Source organism: Octodon degus, unplaced genomic scaffold (assembly GCF_000260255.1).
Source record: "Octodon degus isolate 3935 unplaced genomic scaffold, OctDeg1.0 scaffold00219, whole genome shotgun sequence".
Classification (NCBI taxonomy): domain Eukaryota; kingdom Metazoa; phylum Chordata; class Mammalia; order Rodentia; family Octodontidae; genus Octodon; species Octodon degus.
Genome location: NW_004524795.1, coordinates 2,218,504 through 2,233,282, shown reverse-complemented (window position 1 = coordinate 2,233,282; position 14,779 = coordinate 2,218,504). Strand labels below are relative to the sequence as shown.

At 38.4% G+C, this 14,779-nt stretch overlaps 1 non-coding gene across 1 annotated transcript; it reads right to left on the bottom strand.

Moving 5' to 3' along the window:
* Positions 1 to 9,349: 9,349 nt before the first annotated feature.
* Positions 9,350 to 9,481, bottom strand: LOC111813752. Its single transcript, XR_002818926.1, has one exon. It is a non-coding gene; the product is annotated as a small nucleolar RNA SNORA63 (small nucleolar RNA).
* Positions 9,482 to 14,779: the final 5,298 nt, after the last annotated feature.

Here is a 14,779-nt window from a genome sequence, read left to right as displayed (position 1 = left end):
TCTTCTTCTTCTTCTTCTTCTTCTTCTTCTTCTTCTTCTTCTTCTTCCTCTTCCTCTTCCTCTTCCTCTTCCTCTTCTTCTTCTTCCTCTTCCTCTTCCTCCTCCTCCTCCTCCTCTTCCTCCTCCTCTTCTTCTTCGTATTTTAGGAAAGGGTCTACAGGGTGTTCAGGGTCTTAGTACTAGGTCTGACTCGAAGTGATCCACCTGTTTCCAGCCTCCTAAGAGCTAGGATTACAGGGGTGTTCCACACGCCCAATCTCAATTGCCCCCTCAGTGCTCCCGAACCTTTGGCCCCTGCACTTTAATCTGCTGAGCTATTTGGCCGGCCCCCTCATCTCTTCTTAATGGTTCTGCTCAACAGTTGTTTAGTGCCCACTCTGCCTGGCCTTGTGGTAGTGCTAAGATAAAGAATAAAGAGAAGTAAATAAGCAATGGTTTTCATATAACATACTTAGTTTGCGTGACAAAGGTGGGCAAAGTTTTCTGAGAGCAGGCGGGCATACAGCTCAGCCGCTAGCAGGGGTAGGGGTGAAGGTTAAAGCCAGCTTTCTCAGTAAAATAAGGAACAGCAGCTTGGAGGATGATTAAGAGTTAATAATGAACATCAAGGGAAGACTGTTTCCTGCAGAGGAAACATGAAAACAGGAAGCTATGAAATGGGAAAGGTGTGTGAGCAAAGGATACAGTTTAGCAAAAACCCTGAGAAAGTCTTCCAAGTAAGACCAGCGGAAGGGTGTTGAATGCCCTGCCAAAGAATTTGAATATATGCCCCAGTTGGTGGGAAACTATTGATGGCTTTTAATTAGGGGGAAAAAAACACTGTTAGAACTACGTGTTTGCTGAAACTTAAGTAAAAAGGAATAGGGAGCTGGGTAGAGTGGTACGTGCCTGAAATTCTAGCACTCTGGGAGACTGAGGCAGGAGAATGATAAGTTCAAGTCTAGCCTGGGCCATTTAGCAAGACCATGTCTCAGAATAATAATTATTATTATTTCAGGAAAAGGCCTTTAGAAAAAGGCCTAGGTTCAATCCCCATTGCTGTAATAGAAACAAAGAGAAAAAGAGAGAGGGTGAAAAAGACAGGACATGAGATCAGAGGATGAAGTAGATGATTAGGAGTGGGTGCTCACAGTGAAGATGAGAGGTACAGGCAAAGAGCAGGTTCAGGACCCAGTTAGCCTTGGTCATGACCCATTGCCTGTGCCAGATGTGAGCGGAGCTGTCCAGCACATGAGATGAAAACTCAGGAGAGAAGAGAGGCATATCCACTGGAACATGATTGTAGACAACATTTCTACACCTTTTCAATCTTTACACTTGTGCAATTTCTAAGTCATTCCCCATCCTGTCCTCTTTCCTGACTTTTCATCTCAGTGTCATTATTCTGAAATCCATTTTTCCATACCTGGGAATAGTAGAAGAAATAAGCCTTTCTTATACAGAACACTAACAAGATTTGATCATTGGCCCTGAGTAACAGAAATTGACTTGGCCTCTTACATCACCCCTCCCACATGAAAATGTGTTCTGAATTCCCATGATTGTAAGTGGTGGCATTGGGAAACCCAGAGAATATATTATTTCAGGATTGGGTAAGATCTTGAGAATCATTTATTCCAGCCCCCATTGCATTGGACCATATTTTTTATTATTTTTTCAGCCTCCTGGCTTGCCACCCTGCCTTTTCTTTCTGCTTTCTAGTTTCATTATCTGAACTGTTGATAGCATTGAAGCATCATTCCTTTGAGGATTTGACTCATTAAAAAGTCCAAGGGAAAAACCATCTTTTTCAACACCTACGCTAATTTTAGAAAGCCCTGAAATTCAGAAAACAAAATTTCACATTCTAATTCTAAAAAGAAGGTTCCAGGTGGGCTGAGTCAACTCCAATAGTTCTATTACCCTTAGCAATGATTGGTTAAGAATGGTCATATGATCTAGTTTTCACCAATACTAAACAAGAGAAGCTGAGTTGGAGATTTTGGGGTAAATTCCTTTGCTCTTAAAAATAGTGATCAGCAAATAAGTACAGAAACTGGAGGAAGGTGCCTTACAAGCATTTTAAAAACTACACAATGGCTAGACATTGAAAAGATCATGTAAAGTAGAGTTAGTCAGGAACAAAAGGACAAATGTACACTTCCACTTGTATGAGCTACCTTGAGTAGGAATAGGAAAATTCAGAAACAAAAAGTAGAATAGTGGTTACTATGGGATGGCATGAAAGGAAGGAATAGTAATTGTTCAATGGGTGTAGAGCAGTGGTGGTGGACTTAAGTTATGTGTGCTTCAGTATGCACACAGAACGCTTTGTTGAAAGGGAAAAACTGAACCTGAGATATTTTGAAACTTCTTTTGAAACTGCTTAGCTCTGTAACTGTTCATGTTTTTATAATTACTTGCTTGACCCCTGTAACCCCCAAACTGCAATGGAACACTCAGGATGCCTGATTGTACCAAGCTTCATGAAGTGATGATCATTCATGTACGCTTGTAACTGATCACTTCATCCTGCTGTTCACAGAACTTTCAGGCTCTTCTGTCTTGCCTATGTACCTCCTTTGTACCCTCTACTTCTGCATCATATAAAAGCTCCTAACAACAAGAGATTGGGGCCTGTGGGAATGATCCTGATCAGTGACTGCACAAGTAAATCAATCTGCCTCCAAATTCTGGGTGTTATTTGGATGCTTCTGCTTGCCATTGCACTGTCAGCACTTGATTCAAATTGCCCTAGCAGCCTAACATCAGATATTCAGGTTTAATTGCAGTGTTGGTACTTTGCAATAAGCAAGTGGGTTTTGCATTGTAGTTTTGGCACTTGGTCTCCAAAAGGTCTACATCACTGGTCTACAATTTCTGTCTATGGTGGTGTATAAGTTATCAGCCAAGCACTTGGGAGGCTGAAGCTGCAGGATCACTATGAGTTTGAGGCCAACTTCAGCCACAGAGTGAGTTCAAGGGTAGCCTGAACTATACAGTGAGACGTTATCTCAAAATCAAAAAAGTTCTGGATATGGCCAACTGTGGTGGTTGCACAACATTGTGAATGTGCTTAATGCTATGGAATTATAGACATAAAATGATTAAAATGGTAAATTTTATGTAACACGAATTTTACTATACCAACAGGCATTTTAAGAATAATTTACATAGCAATTTGCACTTATTGCGTGCAATGACTAAAAGGAAATCAGGTCTTGGTCTCTCGTGTTTGTAGTTTTTTCTTTATTTGTCTTAGATTTGTATGAAAATATTGGTTTGCAACAGCGTGGAACTTAAGCAAACAAAACTAACCTGGCTTTTTTAAATTTCTGTATGCTTTATTGCAAAAACTTGGCAATAAATATTTTTAAAATATAAAAAAATAGTGATAATTTCCAGTTTTTTTTAAAGCAGTGTAACAACATCAATTTATTGAAGTACCTGTAATTTAAAAAAAATGGTTGTGCAGCTCTTGTTGCTATTTACTTATAAGTAACTTTGATTTTGTTTCTTACATGAAAAGGGAAAAGTCATTAAGATGTGACAAACCAGATCACTTTTTTAAGCATCTGGCGAAAAGTTTCCTATCCTATTTGAATAGGATAGGAAATGAAATTCATCATTGTCTTATGAATACAGTACTCTATACTTTCCTGGCAGGGGAGATACCATTATCATGAATACAGCGCTCTGAGTCTTCATTCTTGCGGTTCCTCTCTTTTAGTGCTCTTCTCTTCCAGCAAGAGTTTTGCATGTATAGAAAAGAGTACTCTAAAATTTACATGGAAAGGCAAATGGAGTAAATAGCTAAAATAGCTGTGAAATAGAATAATGAAGTGGGAAGGTTGGCCTATCCAACATAAAGATTTACTATAAACTCGAGACCATACTCATAAATGAAACAAACCAGACCCACATGTGCAAACATCATATTATCTCACCAGTGTGAGAAACCAAAAGAGGAAATAAGATCCAAAAAGTACAATAGATACTGAGAACTGGGACGAAAGCATTCAAAATAAAAGACAAGCTATGACGGGGGAAAGGGGAAAGGAAGAAAGGAAAAAAGAAGCACAGCTACGCACGAGACTGTTGGACAGTCACACAGCTAGTTTCTCTTAGTTTACTGAAAAGAAAGGTTTGTGCTCATATTATTTGGACAAGATATCATGCCTATATCTTGTACTCTGAATCACTACTACAAAGACAACGATACACAATGCATTAATTACTGCAAATCTCCTACTAACCTGTTTTGAAACTTTTATTATTTTATTTTTTCTCTTTAAAATAAAAAAAGATTTACTATATGATATCAATAATCAAGAATATATAGTGTTGAATGAAAAATTGACATATGGATCAGTGGAAGAAAATAATCATAATCGTTTATATGCTGTAATGCTGACTTAATATTTTAGATCATAAAGAAGGAGATCCCATGATATACAATCTGTTTGGCTTTTGACTTTACCTCTCTTTTAGCTGTAACATTCTCTCTGTTATTTAAAACTACAGTATTTTGTTTTGTAATGTTTTTATGATGCAAAAAAATCATATATTTTAATTTTTGTATTTTATTTCTTTTTTTTAAAGAGAATAAAAATTGTAAAAATGTGATTGAAATGATACAGAATTTCACTAAACAAAATGACAGGAATTCCACAATGCTGTTATATTGCATATTGCTGTCATCACATTGGCTATTCAGATTAGCAGATAGAAGTACGCAAAATTGGTCAAAACATTATAAAAAATTAAAAAGGAGAAAGAAAAAGTGTTAAGCATTAAATGCTCCTCTCAATAGATAACAGAAATCAACAGCACTATCCAAGACATCCCATGTATATACATACACATTTCCTTATCTCTTCCTTCCTCTTAGCTTTTCTCTTCTCCTCCTTTTCAGCTGAGCTATCTTGCTGGCCCTCTTACCATGAGTCTTTACCATGATAACCAATTATGAACTTGGTTATAAGTTCATAGTGCCTAGCAGGAATCGCCTGGTGATCTTCTGAACTCATGTCCTCTTACTCTCTCTCTATTCCTTTTCTACAGCTACACTGGGGTTCTTCCTTGTTCTACTTTGCATTTGCTAGGTTCTCTATCTGCACTCTCTTCTCCCACATGCAGGCAGGATACTTTCTCATACCTTTTAGATCTTTGCTAGTGAAAATAGTAAAGCCATCATGTCACTACCCAATACGCCTTCCCCCTATTATGTTCTGTGAAGATAGAACCTCACACCACTACTCAGTACAGTTTCCCCATCTTGTTTTATGAAGATAGGACCCCACCATTATCATGGTAACTGTTTCCGCCATTGCATTTATCACTAACTTATCTACACTCATTTAGGTATATTTAGGCATTTAAAAAAATTCTATTCTTATTTTATTCCAGAATGCCTGCTCTTCCTTGAACTTTGTTGACTACAAATTGAATTCAACAATTGAATTCAGCAAATGGTAGGTAGACTACAATGAACACTATGGTCCTCACCCTCACTGTTCAGCTCCTTTCGGGTCTGCCTCAACTGCAGGAAGTGATATCCCCCAGGAACACTGCCTGACTTCTCCAAGAGTTTAATTTCTAGCTTCTGATGAAGCTAGAAGTGCCCAAGTGTGGCCAGTTCAGTCCAATGCAACAGCTCTTACAGGCTATATTTTTTCTTAAGTCTTATAGTTCCCTGAGGACAATGTTTTGGTGGCTCAATCCTATCTCCTCCCTATTTCCACTAATGCTGCTCTCTTAAAAATAGCCTGCCTGCCAAATTTTGTTTCATCATCTGCTTTGGAAGATCTGAGCCTGCAACATAAACATTCAGTAAATATTGCTGAATTGATAAGTATACAAACGAGTCCCAGTTCCCCTCAGTGGCAACCCTATAAATGAATATGTGGCTTTTACTTTATCCTATCTGGTGACAAGTTAGAAACTATCTCCTAAGGCCACCAATTGCAATATCAAATAGTTCTAATAGTTGGAAAATGGAAGTATATTAGCTTTTGCTAATGTTAGCCAAATCAATCTATTGGCTCATATTGAGCTTATAGTCAACTAGAGTCTTTTTCACATAACAATGACATTTTACATGCATGTGAATGTAAAGTGTCATTGTTTACATCCATACATATTCTAGTTCTTTTGAAACATTTAAGCCCATTATGCCAGTCTTTTAAACATCTTAGCAACCTGCCACCCAACATGCTACTTCTTTCAGTGTAGTTGATATTGATTCCATACCTCCTAGCATCTTCTCGCCTTTCTTCTAGCTCTAGTCTCTAATCATCTTTGAAAACTTTTCTTCCACTAACTCTTCTCATTTTATGAGGTCTGCATGGAGTTCTATTGCCCCAAATTGGAGCCATAACTCAACAAAATTCCTTAGCCTGGATATTCAGGCAGAGCGATTCAGTGGTAGAAGTCTATGCAGTCAAATTAACCACAGGATTTGTATAGGCAGGACTGGGAAGGACACTCAGCCTTTACTCTGGAAAGAGAAAACAGTGACACTTTGGCAAATATTTTTCCTTGTGATGTGAGAGACTAGAGCTACTGAGATCCTCACAAGAAAGTCCAAGAACCAATCCAGCATGGTACTAGTCTGAGACCAGAGATCTCCATCTCTGGGGAAACACAGAACTGTTAGCACCACTTGAATCTTGAATAGTTTCATCTGAAATCTGCCTGTACTTGTGCTTCCATGTTACCTGGGCTTAACAAATATATTATTGTCTTAAGGTCCTTTTGCAACCTGAAGGGTCCTAAGTGATCAATTGAGCTCACAGATGAGTAAAATTAGTGTTTAAACTGTAGCAAGTGAATTTGCCTTTCTCTGAATGACCTGACATGTCCCCCAGTATGTTTAATACCAGGACAAGCCTAGGGACCAGGAATGCAAGTAGTAGCCCCAGCAAACATATGGGAGGTACAATAGTGAGTGGCCACTCATAGTTGATGTCTTCAAAGTTACCTTTAAACCTAGGATTTAGACAGCAGACTTCTAGTTCACTGTAAGCATCCACTATAAACATTAGAGACAAGGAACAGATACAGGCAAATTTTTCTTATTATAAAAACCTACATCAGGATGTGACAACATCAGGGGAATAATGTCTAGCTGTTGAAGATTGTTACAAAAGTATTCCAAAACCAGAGTCAAGGTTATCAGACCCAATGTTCAAGGGACACATCAGTCTCAACCACTGTTTTAGAAATTGTCAAACACATAGCATCCATTCTGGTAGAATACCATAGATGGAAAAGTCTGGAATTCCACACAATTATCACTAAATCCAGCACAATGCATTGGTTAGGGACAGGCAGCGACATCTGCCACCAACCATAATACAGAAGGGCCCTAGTCGTGATGGTGACATGGAATGTTGTCATTGTGAAGATGGGGACCTGCAACCATAGACCTAGTCAAAAGCAATAGTCAAAGTCCTGCTTCAAGGTTGTATATGGTTAGATTTTTGGGCTTATGTGTAAATATGAGAAGTATACAAAACTTTATGCCTATTTTAAAAATATATTTTAATTTTTAAATGTTTTTCATCATATTCTGTAGGGACTTAAAGTTTAACATATCAATACTTGATGAAAAATACCTGTTCCGTGTTATGCCTAAGATGTCTGATATTCAGACAGATAGTGAGGTTAAGCTCAACAGCCTAGGTTGTATGGTAATAACAATAAACTTCTCTTCTGAAGGGTTAACAACCTAAGTTTGCAGACCAAAATTAGAGAAAAGAGAGGGCCGAAAGGAAAGCCAACATTTTGGCCCTAGCCTTCCAAGGTCAATTAAGACTCAGGACACATGAGAACTTGTACTGTAATGTCATGTAACTCAGTAGTGTCCCAAATTTTCTAACCAAGGAGATTATGGGGCCAAAGAGGAAAGCGATCGATGATGCAGAGTGTGCCTAAGGAGAGTCACATGAAGAGAAAACATTCTCTCAGGCTTTCACAGAGAGCACATTGGCCAAGCAATGGCCGTGACTCATCCACATGGCTGACACTGACAAAGGTTCTACAATCTGAGGTACAGGATCTCAGGATAAATTCTGAGGGGATTTCATGGACCTTATCAGATCCAAAAGCTACAACTCTTGTTGCATAGGTCCTGCTTTACCTTGGTCTTAACCATCCAGCAGGAAAGTATAAAAATGAAGTTTAAGAAGTAAAGCCATGCTGTTATGTTGAGCTGCAGGGGACTCAGGTCAACAATTTCTGACATTGCCAATGAAACGGAAGACCCAGTACTATTATGGACTACTGGACTCTTTAGAATATTTCACTGAATTAACACACCTATAATATTCAAATAACGGGACTAAACAAAAAAAGGGGATACAGATGAATGTCCATTTTGTATCTGTGTATTTAGAGTGGTTAGAATAGATACATAGTTACATTGTCTTAGTGAATAGAGGGATTTGTTGTAATAGTGTTTGTAAGTAGGATTTCATGTCTGCATCTTGTACAGCAATTTAACCACTAGGAAGAATGTATGCAATGTGTTAATTATTGAAACTGCCCTACCAATTTGGTTTGAAACTGTCTCATTGCTATTTGTTTCTCAGGAAAATTATGGAAAAAAATTTCAGCCAATTGCAGCAATATGGGGGAGGGACAGGAGTGCCTGAATTCTGACAGTAGTGAAGATTGGAGAAGCTGCATTATTTCTGAGTTTGAGTGTACAGGAGCCCAACCACTGCTATGCTTTCTTTCTCAGTCAGATCCTGCAGATGAAATAAACCATGAGGCATGAAAAATTCAGCTTGAAGAAAGGTTGGAGCACAAAAATGAGAGGCCAAAGTACTGGCAGTAACCTAGTGGCTGCTCTGTGTTGGTCACATGTTTTATCTTAATCATCCCAAAAGCAGGTAGTAGTATCTATTTGTAGTATCTATCTGTAATCTTGGCCAGTCTCACATCCTGTTTTGACTATCAGAACATGACAGAAGTGATGTTCTGCCATCTCCAGGACTATCGTTGAAGAAGCCTGATTATATCCTCTTCATCCTTGGAATCCAGCCACACTATAAGATTGGGTCTCATACTGACTGATGACAGGCCACATGAAAAGAGATCCTGGAATTTAAAAAAGCACATCCCGGAATTTTATCGTTTTATTCCCAACTGAGTTTCCAAATAAATGTAGCCCAGGATGGGCCCTAATGAGACCAGAAGAAGAACCATCCAGCTGAACCCCAGCCAACCTTATATCAGAAGTAATAGATGCTTGCTGTCTTACCTGGTTTCAGTCACTAAGTGTTGTGGTGTTTTATTATAACACATTAGACAGCTAACACAAACTACATATCAGAGCACAAACTCTTTCTTTTTTTTTTTCAACATGTATGAGACCAAGTGTCCCTGGCTGCTACACAGGCAGAGCAGATAGGTATAGTTAAGAAACAACTTTGTTTTGAGCAGGGGGAACAACAGCACAGCACTTAACAGTCATGCTGTAGTCTGAATCCTACTTTCAGAGCACAAACTCTGAACAGGACTATTTTGGGTGAAGCCATTTTGGTTTTAGCTGTTTTTTCCCCCCTAGGGCTATATACCAAAGTACCATAAACAGGGAGGGCCAAGCAACTGAAATTTATTATCTCATTCAAATCAAGGTCCTGGCAGACTTTCTTCCTTCTGAGGCTATGAGGGAAAAATCTGTTCCAGGCCTCTGTCCTTGATTTGTAGATGACTGGCTTCATGTTCACATGGTGCTGTCCTATGTCTGAGCCTGTCCTCAATTTCCCCCCTTTTTGTAAAACCACAGCCTGCTGGATTAGGGCCCACCTTACTGACTTCACTTTAATTTGTTTATTTCTATGTATACCACATCTATAAATAAGGTCATGTTCTGTGATACTAGGGGTTAGGACGTCAACATATTGATTGATGGGGGAGGGTGTTTAGAGACACAGTGTAACCCATGACACCCACTAAGTGGACTGGTGATATGATTTATCCAAAACATTATGTAAATGAAGAATAAAGGAGAAGAGACCACATTTATCACTGTCTCTTACTGGAGAAAAGTTAGAGAATGCCAACTTAGGTCATCCAAGAAGTGGTTGTTCTTTTCCATACCTTTTCTACAACTTGATATAATTGCTTCAGTGAGACAAGCAAGATTCCAAATAAGTACAAGAAAGTGTTTTCCCTGGCATTTCTCTAGTGAGGGAATTATAGGAAGTTTTCATCATTCAAAATCAGAACTCTGGAACTACAGCATTTCATTGTCATATGAGTGCACAAAAATTCATATCCTCTGGGCTCTTTTTGTTTAAGCAGCCAGACATGTGAAGGCAAGGATGTCCTCAAATTATCTCTGTGGCTAGCTTGTCCTGGATTAGCTCAACTCTGCATTCATTTATTTATTACTTGTTACTTATCCTGTCAGTCATTTAGTAAATATTTAACTGCTATGTGCTAGTTATTGTGTAAATCTCAAAATACAAATATAAATAAATTATACTTTCTGATTTGCAATCTGATATTCTATTTATCCTCATGGAAGAGATGTCCTTCTGTTACACACCAGAGATTGGGAAGAAAATGCATGATTTTGAGGGAACTTCAGGACCCAATGAATATATATATATATATATATATATATATATATATATATATATCAGAGAATATATATATATCCTGAAAACTTGTATTACATCATAAAATAGCTAATTTTAATTATATTTTTTTCCTGGATGAGCTTGTGCTGAAATATTTTCAACAGACATATTTAGCTAGTACTATGGAATATGATTTCTCTGAATAATATTACAGTCGTTCCTGTTGCATACTATAACTCCCTCCTCCTGTGCCCATAGCAGACATCACTAATCAACTACGGAATCCTTTCCTGCTGAGACCAATCATGCCTCAGAAATCCCTCCAACACACAAGACTCCCAGTAGTCAGTTAACTATGGTTGAAATTAGCACAGGGAATAAATCATATTTGCCTAGCATCTCAGTGAGAGACAACATGCAGAATAGTTCAAGCATGGTTCTATTATTTTATGTAGACATGGTTTTTAGAATTCTGTTCCAATTATGCTTTTTATGGCTCCAGACTGAAACATTTATGAATTGATGGGGGTGAGTCTGAAGAGACACCAACATCATTGGGCATTATGCACTTTTTACTGAAAGTCATCACTGATTTGCAACTAGAGGAAATGCACACTGGAAATACTCTCTTCCTCAAAAAAGTGATAACAAAGAGTGTGCCAAATGAATGCCAAGGATGATAATCACGCAGACACTCCCAAGTATGCATGTGTACATTCTGAGCATCACTGTTACATTCTCTCTTTGGTTGAAATCTGTTGTTATTTTATTCAAAGCCACTAAGAAGTAGCTTACAAAAATATATCTCCTTGGAAAAATAGAAGGCCTGTGGTGAGCACATTACACATAGACATGATATTTTCTTGGCTTAGGGTTCATATCAAGCAGTGTTCTTTATCAGTACTAATTGAAGAGATCTCTGTGTCCTACCTCTAAAATGTTTCTTTAATGTTATCTGTCATTCAGGTCATCTCAAATTCTGTTTCTTGCTTTCATAAAAATCTATAGTGATATCTTTAGGAGAAAAGGTACATACCATTTTTTTTTCAAATGACATGGAGTAATTTTTGTCTTTTAAAGGAAAAAATATGAATTGACTAATTGGATCTAACCTATTGATTTAATCTAACTAATGGGCACAAATTGGCCATTAATGTAGTCAAATGAATCAACAGCAATTCTTGATTCTGTGTCAGGAAGTAGACACTATCTAGCTGGACCATCTGTGGGTTGGGTGCCAAGCTAAGAGTGAATCACTGAACAGACAAATGCCATCATTAAAATAACTGAGGTAACTGGGCTGAAGGAGACTGATTTTGTTATCGTTACCTATCATCAAATTTTAAAATTACTAATTAGGTCCTGGAATGACTTCAGTGGACAGATGTCCATTCTAACATTCCATACCCTGATCAAGATATTGAATATCAGCATCATGGTTCCCAGATATGGTTTGTAGGAGCCAGGTACCAATTAAAAATAAGATACTTTGGCTCAAAGATGTTTGGCAAAGGAATTTCTGAAGGACTTGAGAACAATCTTTTTACTTTTGTTTAAGGGTCTACTCCTTCAATTTATTTTGCAAATCCCAGCTCAGCACATGGTGGTGCCTGCTCAATTTGCATTCTTATTTATTCTCCAATTTCCTGCCTCAACCATACCCCCTGACACTTTAGTCTTGGGGAGAGATGAACCCCTCTAAATCCTCTACCAAGAGGCATCACTTACTGGGAAATGAATACAGGGTGCTGAAGCATAAGGTCATGGTTGTATTGGTACAGCAACAAGGGCAGCTACAGGGTTGTGGGCAGCCACAAATCAAACAGAAAAACTGAGACTACAACAGCCATGAGAGTCACAACACTGAGGTGGTGTTCAGGGTACTCAGCATGGGCACAAACTCGGTGACTGCACATGTGTAAAATAAAGGGGAGGACTTATTTAGAGCAAGATAGCCTACCCGGACAATTTACACAGAAGAAGGAGGTCAAAGCAGGGCAGTGAATTAAATTCAGCAGACAGGAAGACCTCAGAGCAGGAAACACGATGATTAAATATCCATCCAGCAGTTGGGAATAAGGACATCCATGAGGACTGACAGGCAGGGCAAGGCATTGTTACTGGGGCAAGTTACACTGACAAGGACCTTGGTTAAAAAATGACATACAAGCCCTGAGCATGAGCAGATACTATTGCAATGCATGATCCATCAGGGTTTGGAAGTATAGCTGCCCTATGAGGCAGACCACGCATGGCCAACAAAAGGAGTGGCTGTGCCCACTAGGTCTTTTCTTGATGCTGGGTTAGCCAGTCTCAGGAGATTTCACCACACCATGTCAATCCCAAGGCCCTCTTTAGGTTCCCGCAATCTGAATTGACTTCCTAAATATGAATGTTATGCTGATTGCACAGTGTCATAACTGGAAATGTCTAACTGGCTATGGTTATGTTCCCTTTCATTATACCCTTCCTCCCATGTTTCCAGTTTGATATTTTCTCAGGCTTTATTTTTTTTCATCTACATGTTTCCATTTTTGTATGCATCCCCCCAGGACATTTTTAACACATTTAATTTCAGGATATACCATTCCCTCTGAGAGATAATGTATTTCAGGAGAGGAGAAAATTTGGCAAAAGAATAAAGGAACTTGGTCTTAATGTTCATCTTCTAAATTTTCAATATCCCATCTCAGATTTTCCTTCTTGCTCTATGATATTGGTAGAAATTACTCAGTGTAAGACATTAGTTCTTAACCTGGGGCTAATAGTGAATCTCTCAAAATTATAAACAAGGTTTTATGTATGAGTGTGTATTTATGCTATGTTTAGGACACATTTTATCAGCCAAATGAATACAGCATGCTCAAAGATAAATATTTGTAGAGGAGTCAAAACTCTAAGATGCAAGTTCAGTACTATGGCTCCTGCGTACTAGTCTAGCAACTAGTCCCTGACATCTTACAGCTCAGTATCCTGTGCTGTATAACAGAAATGTAAGAGAGACTTTCCATGCAACACTGGAATATGAATATGAATGCAATTTTGAAACTTAAAAGTTCAATAAAAGTGTTAGTTTTTCTTATTCTGCCAAATCTTTCAATTACATCAAAACAGAAGGGCTGGATCAAAAGTTAAACCAAACCAGTTCTGGCAGCAAAGGACAGGCTGTTTTAGAAACACAGTGCATGTCCTCTACAGTATTAAAATCTTACCCAATTTCTCATTAACTTTGTATACAACCACAAAGGGGAAAGAGGCGTCGTGGTAGTTATCCAGGTTACTAAATCAATTATCCAGATATTTGGACAAATGCAATTGTGTAGTTTTGCTTCCTGGTTTCTAGCTTCACACTATGCTCTCTTTTGGCTTGTAAACATTCCTGGGGGCACAGACCTTGTATGCACGCTGCCCATGGAGAACAACTGTTCTAAGAGGTTTCTGCAATTAGCCCTGTGTGGCAGTGACTTTGTTACCAGCTCCAGTGACAGCCAGCTCCAAGAAGGGGAAGGAATGGTTCAATATTTTTGCTCCAACAGAAAAGAGCTTTGACCTAAGTAGAGCCCTAGGTGATTCTGGAATCTAAGACCAGTGTGATCTCTGCTAGCAAATTAAACAATGAGCTAGAGAAACCAGGTCACACTTTATTACCAAGAGAGTAACACCTTTTAATTGGTTCACACAACAAATAAAGAGATGGCAGCCTTCTCGAGCTAGCTTCTGATTTGCTCACGCATTAAATGAGTTTGAGAAAATAAAATCCTTTCCTTGCTTAACTTACAAGCTGTGGTTTTGATTAGAAAACAAAAGACCACACAGGAAGATGTCAGAGACAACGCCAGAAGGATCCTTCCAACCGATAAGAGCTGAATTTATTAAGCAGTCCCCTTAAAAGCATGTGTAATTAAATGACAATAGCTTTATTGGTTCAAGATTAAGAAGAAAACTTCAATCTATGTAATGTCAAAGAAACAAAAGGCACAATTCCTCAGGAGGCAGATGACAGACCTGGGTTTGTGAAAATTAATTTTGAATAATATATATGTGAATTTCATGCACCCTTCCACAGATTTGCTTCTTTGCTGCTTTGCTTCAGTTCTACTCTGTCAACAAATCCAGAACACATAACTCAGATAATTGAAAATGTTTTCACTTCTGAAAGAATCTACCTAAAAATTATAGATATTTAGCACAGCATTGAAGTTTAA